The sequence below is a fragment of the Lepisosteus platostomus genome, chromosome 4 (genome assembly GCF_059453375.1).
Source record: "Lepisosteus platostomus isolate fLepPlt1 chromosome 4, fLepPlt1.hap1, whole genome shotgun sequence".
In the NCBI taxonomy this organism is placed as follows: domain Eukaryota; kingdom Metazoa; phylum Chordata; class Actinopteri; order Semionotiformes; family Lepisosteidae; genus Lepisosteus; species Lepisosteus platostomus.
Window position 1 is genome coordinate 20719002 of NC_142614.1, and position 15104 is coordinate 20734105.

The following is a 15104-nucleotide window of genomic DNA, read 5'->3' on the forward strand; positions in this document are numbered from 1 at the left end:
TATTCTTTGTTGTTTAGCATATTTTCCATGCACAAATATATAAAGGGATGCAGATGTGCATGTCATTGTGCTACAAGATGATATTTAACATATTTATGAGTCCAAACTTTTAATTTTCTTGGGTTGGTAATTAGAACATATTTGTTGTGATATACACCATGTTATTTTCATGTTATAACAACGGTAACTTCAAATTTGGCTGTGTTAAATATTTTGTACTGTATGTACAGACTTGTGTGACAACATGTACAGTATACTGTAACTTGTGCAGGACATCCCCAACCTCAACTGTGTAGTAGGCTGGGGCATACATGTAGAATGTACATAGTACATTTTAAATGTATGTTTAAACACTAGGAGGATAAAGTACTGTACATTGAGAATACCTGAACTACCCCACAACTTGAGGAAGTGTTGTGTAGAAGACAGAATGTATAGATCCCCAGTTCAGGTTATGCTTCATTAACTTCATACTTCATCAAAGGAGATTTGGACCTCACATTTCTTTCTGTCTGATGTTGTGGAACAGTTTGAAGTGAATCCCAAAGAGGAGGTTGAATTAGTAGACCTGGGAAACAACACCCACATGAAATTTGACCATTCAGCTACACTTGGTTGAAAATCTCTGATCTGGCCAATATGCGGCTCCTTCTTCCATTTTACTGCCACTTACAGTACCTTTGTGAAAGGGGTTCTTCATCGTCAGCCACACTGTAAGCAAACACTGTTCAGCATGACTTTTCTGTCTGAAATTCCAAATCAACTGGACCAGTCATGTACAGTACTCCGTCACAAATGCATTTAGACTCAGTGATCACAGCAGCAGTATCAGGTCAGTATTATGGTTATGGTAACATTAGTGTGGCTTTCTGCCCTGTGATGGACTGGCATCTCATCCAGGATGTATTACACCTCACATCTCCAGCTCCCCTGGAGCTCTGCACTGGAAGAAGTGGTCTGGAAATGGATGCACGGATGTGATGGTAACAAATGACGGGAAATAGAATATAAACAACATGATAAATCTAAATGTTTGGGTTGAGGAGCCAGCAGGTTTGTCCAATCATGTTAGGGCATTCACATGAAATCCACTTCTTTATTGGTTAAAAAATAACTTACTCAAATGGTGACAGTTGGTTATCTGGTTAAATAAAGCTTATAATTACCAGTGGCATCAGATTTGGACCTTCGTAACAATATTAAGACCACAAGAACGGCTGCAAATGAAAGGAGACTATATACCTAGTTTGTTTGCTAGAAGCCAATTGATCCAAAGATCTTATCCAGCTGTTTATTAATGATAACGATTATATCAGCTTCAGCAACACGTCTGGGTATGTATCTTGTTCGTATTTTCTTGACTGATTTCAGAGCAATTTTAACATAACCACCCTTCATTTGAATTCTACTCTTTTAACTATATACCTTAACATTGTGTTTGTCTTTTTATTACTTTTCCACAATATGTAGAAGATGTAAACAACGTCAACATAAACACCCATGAAGAGTTTATGTTTATGTAAATTATACAACATAATTTATTCAAAATGAATTATTTTGTCTTTGAAATATAATGTTATGTTTTGTCTTCAGATACATATTTTTACTCAGTGACAGCACTCATGTCTTACATATTTGGTTGTCAAATCCTTCCCAAGTTTTCAGTAGATTCATAAAGCCAATATGCTTAAAGCCAAAAATGAACATACTTCCTTGTATTAACTTATTTGTTTCCAAAAGAAATTAGTTTCTCTATTTCACTCCCACCAAAATACATGGAACAAATAAATTCCAGATTCATCTGGTGGGCTCAGTAGGTAAGAGCATGACAACACTTCAGTGTTCCCAATTGTTTCATGTTCTGAAAGTGCAATGCGTTGCAAAATGGTGTATAAACATTTTTAAAGTAAATATTTTAGTTTAAACTGCATTCATGATGAAATAGTACAATCCACTGTTGTGCAAAAAAGCAGAGGCTATACAACTAATTGTGTGACTCATCATAGAAATGTTGTGCACCTGATATATGTAAGGTTGGTCTTTGCAGGGGGGTGAATTATTATTCAATCAATTTCTAGTTTCTGACTTTTCGATTGTGTTTAAGTTGGTATGATTCTGGGGCATCAGTTTCATTGGGAATAATTCTTGTGGCGTTAATTAAACCACTAGGACTCCAGGATTTCTTATTTTCTACTAGCAAAACCAGGACTTGTTTGCTTAGATTCAGAATTCTCATTATCGCAAATTCAATAGACACCAGTTAAGAATAATGTACTATTATAGGATGTTTATCAGTGCGTTACTTAATCACACTAATATACCAGAAATGATTACACTTGGCATGTTTTTTACACAGCGCCCTGGTTTTTCCTGCTTTCTGTACCCCAACACTACTCAGGGCTTGTGTACCATGTGTACCTGCTTTGCTCTCCCAGTCAGTGGCTGATCTAATGGTTTCAATAGTCACCACTAGAGGGCTAATCCTGAAAAGGATGCAATTTGAGACCATACATTTTCTTTCTCTAAAAATCAGTCACGCAATAATTAAGAAATTATATATATATGTGTAACGCAACGGGACGCAGACGGGCGTCCTTGCCGCATTAGGTCGGCCCCCCACCGTCGGGGGCTCGAACCCGAGACTCCCGCGTCACTCAACAGGGACCCAGCCCGGTGAGCTAGAGAGACCTCCCTACAGCCCAGTAGCTGTAGTCCTGCTATCACAGGGAAGGGTGGTGACGTCACCTGCTCTGGTACTTACACAGTACCTGTCGGCCGTAAGCGTTACAATACAACAGCGATTCAGTTTACATTTGTGCACATACTGTACAGCACACACAACACCATACCAGCAATTACAGCTGTAAAAATGCTCCCAACACCCCTCTGTCACAAATGCATTTAGAGCATAAGTAGTTTCTACCTATACGTTCTGAAAGTACCGTGTGAAAAGACACGTTTGGATGTGTGTGACAGATTTACATGGTGTTAGAGTGTTCCAGCCTTGTAAAATACATTCATTCGATCATTCATTAATTCATTTTTTAAAGATGCCCTTAACTAGCCCACTCCCAGTTCTGTATTTCTTGGTGTACTTGTTATAGTTTGCAGTTCGTTCAGTTCTTACTACAATTTAAATAGTGATTTAAAAAATCGAAATTGTCGAATAATTTTAACAATTATGTAATTTGTATTCCTTTTAGTAGTGTGTATTACTGAAAATCAACTCAGATAAAGGCATCTGCTAAATACATCAATAATAATATGAACAATAATAACAAATGCATACTAAAAGAATGTAGCAATATCTGAGCAATCAATGTACTGTGTGCATCTCAACACAAACAGCACACAAATACCTATAAAGATACATCTGGAGGTACACGGTTTATTACTCAGGTAAATAATTTAATGGTAGTGTAGTTTAAGTAGAATATACAAATGTATCTTATTATTATGATTGTTGCACTTTTTAGTAACATTTTCTTGCCCCAATCACACCTTCCTCTTAACCATTAAACTCTGGATGACTCCTGACAAAGCCTGTTATATAACATTCAGATAATACCCATTTATCCACTGTTAACAATCCGCCGAGCTAAATCTGATTTTTATTGAAGCTGTCTGTATTGATGGCACGAAGGCTGCATCTCTTTTCTATGACATTACCCTAAATTTATCGATTTCTCAGCACATTGGGTCGTACGAATATCACGCACTGGGAGTTCCAGCGGGTACTGCCCAGGGAGCGGGCAAGTGAACGCTGAATCCTAAAGCGAGTTTACTTTTCAGCGAGGACGGCATGTGTTTTGGACAATACACTGTACGGTAAAGACAATATAAGTAGGCAACGTACATATTTTGTAAGGAGGATAGCATTACTATCTTAATTTTAAAACTCTCGTAGACAATAGAAATGGCAAATTGCTGTTCTTTCTCTTCTGTCTTTATTGCAAATGTAGGCAGATGCATACAGTATCTGGTCAAAGAAAACAGTATTCCATACAGTACAGTATGTGGGAAAATAACTACTAACACACCCCTACGTCATTTCATTGTGTCTTCCATGCACGATTAACACTCCAAAACGTGGAATACATACATACCCCTGTATGTGTGGAACAGGCAAGTTTGTAGAGAAACAAATGTACATTTTTTTTTGTTTCAGATCATCATGTAATAACAAAAACTTGTTTTTCTTTTATACAAACCTGTGTTAAGAAAACACACGAGTGCGTTAGGGGGGAAAACAATTTCTGAGCAGGTTTGTTTTACTTTAGCCGAAGATGTTTTGTTTATTTTGTTAGGACTGCACGCAACTCCCCAATTCTTGAGCAGAAAATGCTAGTCAAAGGGATATTTAATCGATTATTAAATCAATAAAGCAATTTATGATTATAGGTTTGCACAACAACAACAACAACAACAACACAGGAGTATGTATCCCACGTAAATATGATAATATTGGGTGTTCACAATAATTTCCCTCCGGTTACGGTGTGTTTTCTTATTTGATGTTCGCAGAGTTGGCTGGTCATAGGTAATTTATTATTATTTATGAAATGCATTACGTTTAACAGTAATGTTTTGTCAGAAGCATCAAAAGAAAATTTGAAACCTTCGTACACATACTGTACAATATTCCTCTTTTTATAATTCATAAAGATTGCTTAATTCACCGAAGCCTTGCGTGATTTAGTACTAAGCCGGAGATAACCTAAACAAGAAAGAAAAAAGCTCTCTGCGACGACAGTCTGCACTCCAAAGAAAGCGCATAAAGAATATATATATATATTTATGATACAGTCTTAGCAACGGCATACTGCAGCTTGCTGCCCTGGATTTGAAAAGCTTTCTAAAAGCCGGAGGGTGGAGTGATGAAAGAGGAGTGGTTCACTGTGGGTTTGTGGCTTCACCGACTCCTCCCGCACCAGAAGCTGCGCGGGGGCTGGGACCTGACATGGGAGTCGCTCAGTGTGTGACTTGAGATCGAGTAAAGCAGCGAGACAGTCCAGTTTCCATTGGAATTACCAAGCTATAGATAGCCTTCTAATACCTTGCCTTTTTGTGTGATTCAGGCAAGTATGGTAGGGGAGGTCATTTAAACACTTACCGGGATTTTATTGATGCCCCGTGTGAAAGACAGGTGAGTGTGTCTGTAGGGTGCTTGTTTTTATTTGATTTTGTTTGCCATATGAATGGAAACTTCTCCGGCAATTACTAGTGTCACCAGCAGTGTGTAGATATTCTAAGCGGATGTTTGAAAATTATATTTACTTCTGAGGTTTTGTGTTTACTTATGCCAGCATAAACGTAGCTTTAGCCAAGCTTATTATCTTCCTAGTTGTCTTCACGACTGCTGGAGATGGAGATGATTTTGCGCGCATTCAAGCTGTGGTTGAGTACTATATGGGAAAAGTAAACACAATTACACAGTGCTGAACATTTTTAAGGTAGTTCACTTAAATAGTTTATGTTGTCATGATGTTACCATACATCCATTACTAAAATGTGTTTTATGGAAACTAAAAATGGTATGTTTATGCTTTAATACGATTGTTTCCAAGACAAGTAGTAGATCTACCAGTAGTTCATCAAACTGACAGTTTTAATCTCCTAAGGGCTTAATAGTGTAGGTATCTGTTTTTAAGGAGCGACATTTGAACGTTATGACCTTCACATTAACTTACAGTACCTGTCTTCCAAAGCAGGAAGTGTTTTAACTAGTTACACCTTATATGGTACTCACCTCTTTTATTTTGTTGTTTGCAGATGATGTAGGTTTTGTTGTTGTTGCTTTTTGTTATTATTTATTTATGATTAATATTCATTCATCATGCAGAAAAAAACGGAGAGGCCTGCCCTATTTTGGTTTAGTCTAGTTCTAAAAAAGGCTCTCTGATGAGGAATTTCGCAGAAAACTACAAATAAAATCACTCCTCATTTGATCTGTTGTGTATTATTATTATATCCACCATCAGAATTATATTATCGAAAGGATTCAGTTTTAAAATACTAAAAAATGTCAGTCCTCCTTTCTTTGAGTAGTGCTGTGTCTTTATACATCACACATGAATGTACATTTCATTGAAGAGTGTAATAAATTTCTTGGAAACCTATAATAAACTTTCACCACTTCTGCTTTCCTGAAAGTTTTAATGTATTTATCCTTGAGTAAATGTGGCGTTCCTTCCTTGTATGCAGCTACATATTAACCTTATAAAACTGTACATATTATGCAGTAATGATGTGCAATTTATCAGGTACTTTATCATAGCTATGCCACCAGGCTTAATAATAATTACAGTGTTTTCATTAATATCCCATTGCTCTTAATTTTCTCAGCCTCAGAATGTGATATTCATAACAGTCTAAAATGAAGTTTATTAGCATTACATGTGGCTGTTTTTGGCAAGGCTGCCTATAATGTGAAGGAAATATTTTGCAGTTGAATTGATTTGAAGTTTTTGAAGTGTGCTTGTATACTGTCAGAAAAAATAATACGAAGTTTAAAGCGTGGCTAAGTCTTCCAGCACTTTATATTTAAAAAGTGTTTCTGCTAAGTAGAGACATGTACAGTATATGATACCTGATGTGATGTCCTTGTAACATTAATTTGAGGAGGAATTTCTTGAAATATTCAACACCAAAGTGTACATTTTTTTCTGCTCACTTATAAATTTACTTTAAAAGGCAAGCCTCGTTTCTCTCAGTGAGTGATGTATGTCATTGTACTGGCCTAGAACTATTACAGAATTAAACAGGTGGATGTATGTCATGAAATTACTTACATTTATACAGTATTTGCAGGAAATGATGTGCAAGAGTTATACAGTACAATGCAACACACCCTGGCTAGTCTGCACATTAAATCTACTCTGTTGCTGCATATTAGAAGATATAGTTCTGTAATTATTTAATGAATAATTAGCAGAATCGGTTTAGCAGTTACACTGCTGATTGTATCAGTCTTGTAGTGGAGAGAATTGGAAGGGCTGCATGTATATACAGTAGTAGTTCTGTTATTGACCGTTTATCTGCATCTGTCAACTTTTTTACAGATAAATTATGTAGAAAATGTGAATGATTTAATAGATATTTTTGGTGCTAGTTGACGTTAACAATTATTTGATAGGTATTTTTGGTACTGGCTGAATGTTTTTCATTTGGCTGATTTCATTTGTTGAGCCATCTTCCCTGTTTTACGGGTATGTTTTTCCTGTGTTGTACACTGTCTCTGCTTCCAGTCTCTTGTCATTGTTGCTTCTCTCCAGATAACAATATCTTGTTATTTCTTCTTCTGAACATTTATCATGAATGAAATAAATGGTGAATGAAACAGCTGAGAGTAATTCATTCTCAAGTGGTGAGAAGATGTATAGGTTATTTATGCTTCATTTTTGTTGTTTATTTTTAAACAGGGAGACCTCCCCTGTTAGTAGACTTTAGCCCACTTTCTGCAACTCCATGCAAACTCCATACTGACTTCCTAAAGAATATGTTTCAGTGGTACCAACAACATGCAGTTAATCCACTGTATACGTGTGTGCCCTCTCACTAGGGAGGCATTGTTTATTTCTAATGTATGGGATTTGTACTCTTTAAACCTTTTTACAGCAGTCTGGGCTGTGCATCTAGAGCACATAACCAGCTTTGCCCTTGTAACCTGGGAGATCCCCTAGGAAAGAAACTTGTTTTTTCCTCTTCACTTAATTCCTTTATTTTGGCATTTTCATAATGCTGAGCAGTATCCCATTTGTTTAAAAAGATGCGTTATAGAATTCAGTGTTATTAAAAAAAGACTGAATTCACACATTTGACTTATGAAACACTATGTATGCATGTGTAGTAAATAAATAGAATATTTATTCCTGTCTTTATTATCATACATTACGAAGAAAGGGTTGCCTAAAACAGATGTACAAGGCTTCGTTTCCATTGTCCCCAAAAAGAGTATTTGTGCTCTTAAAGAGAAAATAAGTAAAGCTACTATGATATAATGTGATGGCCTCCCTGTAGTAAGTCATTAGTTAATGGAATACTGTAATTTCAGCCATCAGTCAGTGTTTTGTTACGTGAAGTGTATTTGTTCCATTTACTGTTTTCATAGTTCCATTAAATAACACAGTCTGGAATCTACAACTTGGGCTCCAGGGGAGCCAGAGACTATCCCAGGCAAGCAATGGGCAATGGGTGCAGGGCAGAATACACCCTGGACAGAACACCAGTGCTTTGCAGGGCAAATGCAGACACAAGCATAGACTCACAGTCACACCTGGCCCAGGCTTCTCAGAAGACAATTTATGTCTTTGGACTGTGAGAGGAAGCCAGAGCACCCGGAGGAAGCCCACGCAAACATGAGGAGAACATACAAACTACACAGATTCCCAGGGTCTAGAATTGAACCCAGGGCCCCAGTGCTGTGAGGTAGCATTCCTGTCCCCTGGTCCAGCATGATGCCTGCGACAATTTTGTGAAAAGACAAGTCTAAAAAATATTTATATACTGTGATGTTCGTGGGGTTTCGGTACAGAATGAAACAGGCATACAGCTCTGACATGGGTTGTACTATACTAAAGATACCTTACCTTTAAATCATGGAGTGGTTGTAAAACATTGACCTGTCTGCTGCTCTCAGAGCTACACGATACCTATTGGACTATGTATGGGTGTCAACAGAAGTGAATGCTTTCATTGGTGCACAGTAGCTCACAATAATCACACATATTCCATTGTGTCAGCACTCTGCAGACAAAACAAACTATTATAGAAATCTAAGTCTGAGCTTTCTTTCTTGACAAAAACAATAACAAATTCTTTTTTGATACAGAAGAGTGCAAGCTCAAATTAGGAAATGTTTCATCCATTAGGAATTTTGTGATAGAAGGGAGGAGTTTAGTGTTTCTGTGTAGTTGCCTTAACTGTACCTATGCAGATACTGAAAGGCACTTTATTTCTCATGTGATATTATTTTGACCTTGTAAGGTCTAGTCTGAGCCTTGAAAGTGTGATATGTTAGGACCAGATATTACAGTATTTATGATGGCTCTTTTTAGGTACAATATAATTAAAGATAATATAACTGTTTTTGTCATAATGGTACTAAAAATATGTTTACACTTTAATGCACTGTATTAACGAGTTATGGTAAGACTTTCCATTAATGCTTTGGTTTAAAATGATCTTTAATGGTTTCACTGTTGCGTATATTAATATTTTAAGTCGTATGTACATTGTCTGTACTTATGCACTTGTATGTACTTATATATGTATGCGTTTTAGTTTAACAGCCATTGTAGGCCTAAGTTTTCATAGCTTTCATAGCATAACTAATATACAGTAATTCTGTATGAATAGCTATGAATATAATTCAATACCTTTCTACAAAATCTAAGAAATTAGTATAGTAAAATGACACATTTGATCAGTAAAAAAAGGCTAAATGAAATTGTTAACAGTGAATTATTGTAGTTTGAGATTTTGTTTTGACAGAAATCAGATTTATTTATTTTTTCATTGTTCACCTTTAAGGAAGTTCTGTATAATGTCCTCGCACAACAGCGTTTACTCTTGCTGTATGTTCTTGACATCTGCTCTTTGGCTTTTCTAATGTAAGGACAATTCTGAATGACCTTCAGGAAATCTCAGGTGATAAACTGTATTTGTATTTGAGCCAACTGCAGGCTTTAACTGTGGAGTTACTCAAGCTTCTATAACCACTCATTCAGTTAATAACGCCTGTGGAATTGTAAGTCGTTTTGGTACTTTGTTGAATCATTTTTGGAGCCAATCAGAAAGAGTGACTTTAGAGTCGAGGAGTGAAATATAGTATACAGTATATGTCTGTGCGGTTAAGGTGTTAAAATCGTCATATCCATTAATAATCATTACTTTCATCTCAGTGTCTGCATTTGATTTGAGTTTTCTACATTCTGAAGCTGGTTTTAAATTATACATGAACCAACAAGTAGTTTGCAGCTCAGGCTGGTTGACCTCCCTCTCTTAGATTTCCGGAGGGCTTTCTGTCTCTCATGAGTCAGAACTGGAGGTCAAGGTCAATGGAGTCGGGAGACCTGTGTTATGAGCTAACTTGAAGTGTGGGTTTTTGAGACTGATCCATTTGTAAAATGAACTCACGTAGCCCTTTTTATTCCAAAATATCAGAAATCATTTATGTATAAAGTACGTGTGGCCCTCTATGTTTATCACTGAAGTGCAGCATCCATCTGGTTGATGCACAACAGCCACTACAGAGCAGATTAGGTACAGAAGGGAGAATTGTTTCTTCAGCTGAAATAAGGGGGAAACTGGGTAGACCAGTCTGTTCAAGCCCAGAGTGGAATTTAGCCAGTAAAATGAAATCTTAGTTTATGGATCATAGTTATAAGTATCTTAAAACTACAACAAAAAGTCATTGAAAATGAGCTCTTCTCTAAATGGTCTAAGTGCTTTCATTTTAAATCTGTAAAAGTGCTTTTTCTGAAGAAAGGAAAATACAATAATCTATGTATTGACCTAAATGTTCTGTACAAGGCCATGAGAAAGACTACTGTAAAATAATTCAGCCTTGAAGTGTGTAACTTGTTTAACAGGTTTTTTTAAAAGAGCCCAGCATGAGGGCAGAGATCTCATTTTGCACAGTGGAAGCTGAAAAGGTTTCTCTGAATGATTAAAGATTCTCAATTACTATTGATATTCATATACGTTATGTTTATGTTTGCACATAAAAAAGTTATTTTAACAGATGTTATGATTGCGTAAAAGCTAGGCAATTTTACAATTTTATAGTATGTGGAAACCTGTACATGGGACTCTGAATTACCCAGGACTTAAATTGTCATTCTATGTGAGAATTAATTTTTTTCTAAAGTTCTGTTTTTGCCTAAATAAATCTGCTTGACTACTTCTCACTTAACAGTTTTCTTCAGAACTTGTATTACGGTAGACTGCATAGGATAATACGCGAGTCTCATTCTTTACATTCTTTAAAATGTATGGTATGTATGGTGATTTAGAAATTAATTCTGCATCAAATGCCAAAATGTTATTGTTGATTAACCAAAAGACTACAGATCTATCTTCTATAGAATCAGAATGTCCAAATAATCTGGACAATTTAACACAAAGTCAACACATAGCCTTTTGAGAGCAGTTGGAATTAGGTTTTGGAAGTTTACTTTAGACAGTTTTTTTTATTTTATTTTCCATGAACGTATCTACCTTTTAACAGTATTTAACACTTATTGAGTCTTCACTAGATCTTACTTCACTAGATAGAAGTATTTGCTGCCCCCTGACTTTAAAATGTTATTTTGATAGTGAATAAGTATGATGATTTTAAACATTGTACTTTTGATTGTTGTAGACTTTGTATGTCTCGATTTATTCTGCAGAGAAGAATATTGAAATAATTTAAAATATAACCTTATTTAACCGTAGGCAAAAATAGAGCCACAACACTAATAAATCAACCTGAGGCTAAACTGTGAAACTGCAGGACTGAGGGACATGTACATAACTCTCTTTGTTTTGTAATTAGCAAAAACTTTAGTGTTTTTAATTACCTTATGGTTATTTTAATTGAAAATAAATGCTGAAATCGAAGATCCCCAACAAAACCACCATTGTAAATACCTGAGCTTCCTGTATTCCAATGATATCAGCATCTAGCACCATTGACATTGTGTTGAGTGTTTACCTTATTACAGAGATTAGCTCCCATGAGATAAGTGCACACTGCTTGTCAATTTCTGGTAGAGATATATCACTCACCACAAAAGTCTGATAACTGGTATAAATTTCACCTTGTACTCAGACTTCAGTATGTGAGTCTCTGTAGTCTAGCCAATAAAGCATTGTCCTGTCACTACATTTTTTGAGACACTAAAAATACTATTTTTTAATACTTTTTTTATATTTTGTATTGTTAAGGAATGACAATAAACAAACTAGAAATATTTTATAATGGCAATAATTAATATATGGAATAATGTGCATTTAATAAATTATCCTCAGGTATTTTAGTGGTAGATAGTTTTGTAATTTGGACAAATGTGTGAATATTGTGCAATTGAAAATAAATAGTTTTAAGGACAAAAGGTGAATTTGTTTTTTTTTTGGTAGGAGGAGTCAAACAACGTCAGTATATTAAACTGCTTTTTTTGCCAAATGTACACAGATGTCTGGTTAATTAAATTTGACTTGAAGTACTGTAAGAATAAGCAGGCTATGTACTGTACGCAGGTCAACAGGTTCAGTGGTGCTGCTAGTTACGAAACTGTAGACTTTGAAGTCAGTGGTTTACAGTGGTTGTAGAATATATGGTGCTTTGTTTCTTTTCACACCTCACAACCAATCTAAGGCATTAAATATCGAGCAGAAAGAGCACCATACAGCCATATTGTCTAAATAATTCATTGCTTGTGCGTTAAATGATGTCACAACCTGTGAAAGCAGAACCTGAGTTGTCTGTAACCAAAGGATAATGTTACAGCATTCTGTCATTTTACAGTGGCTCTATGTTCTCACAGTTCCTGCCATGAAGGTCAAGGTCTTCAGAACAGGTTCTGTCACCAACAAGTAAATAAGAATCAAATAGGTTTTGCAAGGAAAATAAACAATATCACACATACTGTATGTTACATTTCCTTATAAACATACAAAATCAATATCTGTAAGGAATTTGTAAAAACCTGCATATCTGAAAGTGTTTCATTTTTAGTCAATTATAGATTAAAGAATCTACTCAAAAATACTGACAAAATTAACTGCTACATCCTGAAGAATATGCAGTTTCTAGTTTCTATTTCATTTTATTTAACCTTAATTTTATTAATGGGAAACAAATACTTAAAGGCAAGAATGTGGTCCAAATACTATTGGATGACATTAGAACTACCACCCAGTTTTCATTTTCAGTTTTATTGTCTTAAAGCCTAATTTGTGTGTCCCACTAGGCTGCTTTCTTTTTTCATTCTGATGTCTGAACCTGCCTTCAGAAATTAGATTTACAATGATAAAATCTTCCTAGATATTTTAATGCCATCTTTGATTTAAACTGTTTTCCTCAATGTCAAACTGAGTCCAAATTTTAGATTTTCTGTGTGGTCAGGAAAGACAGTAAACATTTTTAGACCACAGTATTTTGATAATTTGATCTCTGCAGTCTCTTAGAGTGTCTATAAGTGTTCTGCCTTTTAAAACAATTTAAGATTGATGGGAAACCTGGGAGAGCCTGATGGATTAAGATGTTCTTAAATACAGGCTTTCTGGAAAAGTCTGCATCTGTAGGAAAGGTGACAATTTCCCTTTTAAATTGTAATGCAGTAAAGTAATATAATGCAAATCAGTTATGCAATAAAAAGTTACAAGCCAAGGGAAGAAGGTGATGACTCCTGTTAGTTAACTATATGACATTGTTTTTGTACGCAAAATGTCATTTTCAAGAATTCCACAAGCATTAAGAATTTGTTTAAACAAAACTCTAAAGTTTTGCTTTGTTTTTTAAACTGAATCAAAACGCGTATTTTCTTTAGGTTTCAGAGCTGGATAGAAGAGACAGCAGCTACCATGTTTTTCTATTGTTTCTTTTCTTTTTGTTTTTGTAAAATCCTTCCAGGTGAGATATTCCAGGGCCAGAAAGCCAGAGGGATAATGTTCTTCAGTGCATCAACTCCCAGCTACTTAATTATTAATTATCTAATGAAGGCTTTTCTATACACTTCCTGATCTACAAAGCTCATTAATTATCAAACGACTTCATGTCAGATTACTGTATACTGAGATAGCATTCCCTTACTGATTATTACTATTTTCAGTGAGCAATGTTAAGAACAAATTTTCTGCTAATGATATAAATTGCAGGCGGTGTGGTGGCACAGTAGTTAGCTTTGCTGCCTCCTAGCGCCGGGCCCCTGGGTTCAGTTCCTGGGGTGCTATCAGCATAAAGTTTGTTTGTTCTCTCCTTGTTTGTGTGGGTTTCCTCCAGGTGCTCTGGTTTCCTCCCACATTCCAAAGAAATACTGAAGGGTTTACAGGCTTCTGGGAAAACTGGCCTTGGTGAGAGTGTGTGTTTATGTTTGTGCCTGTACAGTATGTGCCCTGCAGTGGATTGGCCTCTAGGGTGTATCCTGCCTTGCACCCATAGCTTTGCTAGGATAGGCTTCTGCTCCCCAGTGACCCTGAATTGGATGAAGTGGTTATAAAACTTGAGTTATCAGCAATACTGTCATTGATTAGAGTGTTATTCCACCTTCCAGTAATGCACACGGGTATGTTTATATTAGTAAACTCAAAAATGCTTTATAGATTTCTTGCTAGAATTGTTATTTGAATACTGCAATTGATCAATTTGAATCAATAAACACAATAGAAATGTTGTTTAGGATGATGTGTTTCCTCTGTTTTTGAAAGCGCATATTTTTTTTCATTTACTTAGTGTTACGACTAAGTAAAGCATGCACATTTTTTATAGCTTTCATAATCTCAGACTAAGAGTGTAGTCCCAGCAGATACTGTAGAGTAGTAATTTTTTCACTAATTAGTGTAGCTCAGCTGTTTGATGAGGGCAGCAGTAGTTAGTGAGTGGAAGAAACATAATTAGTTTACTTCCACTAGTTTACCCTTAATTTCACTTTTAACGCATAAATGGTTGTGGTATTTTAATAGTCAAAGCTGTCCCAAAAAACTACATACAATTATTTTATGTATTTAATATTCATCAATAGTTTAATTTTAAAAGTGAACCACCAGTACTTACAGTACCACCTACAGTACCTGTATGTATTTTAATACTAGCCACTGCAACATGATCTATGCTTGTAGCTGATTCTAAGTATTAATGGGGTACAAAAATGTGCATTATATTCATCCACGACAGTCTGGCTTTCCCTGGATTAACAGAACAATGAGCATAGCATGTGTACAAATGTTCACACTTCCTCGTGGTATACAGACTTTTGTGTACTCCAGATGTAAAGAGTTCAACTACTTATAAAATAGATATGTAAGGATATTTGAGGTAAAACAAAATCGTGCTTGTAATACATTTTTCAAATCTTGTAGATACAGACTGAAATGCCACAATATTAATATTGCCTGTGCTT

At 35.7% G+C, this 15104-nt stretch overlaps 1 protein-coding gene across 2 annotated transcripts in view; it reads left to right on the plus strand.

Moving 5' to 3' along the window:
• The first annotated feature begins 4915 nt into the window (after positions 1 to 4915).
• Positions 4916 to 15104, plus strand: part of prlra (prolactin receptor a) — a 32744-nt gene continuing 22555 nt past the window's right edge. For both annotated transcript variants that reach the window (XM_088628992.1, XM_088628991.1), the window contains exon 1: positions 4916 to 5146. The gene's annotated coding sequence lies outside the window, so the exon portion shown is untranslated. The remainder of the gene's footprint in view (positions 5147 to 15104) is intronic.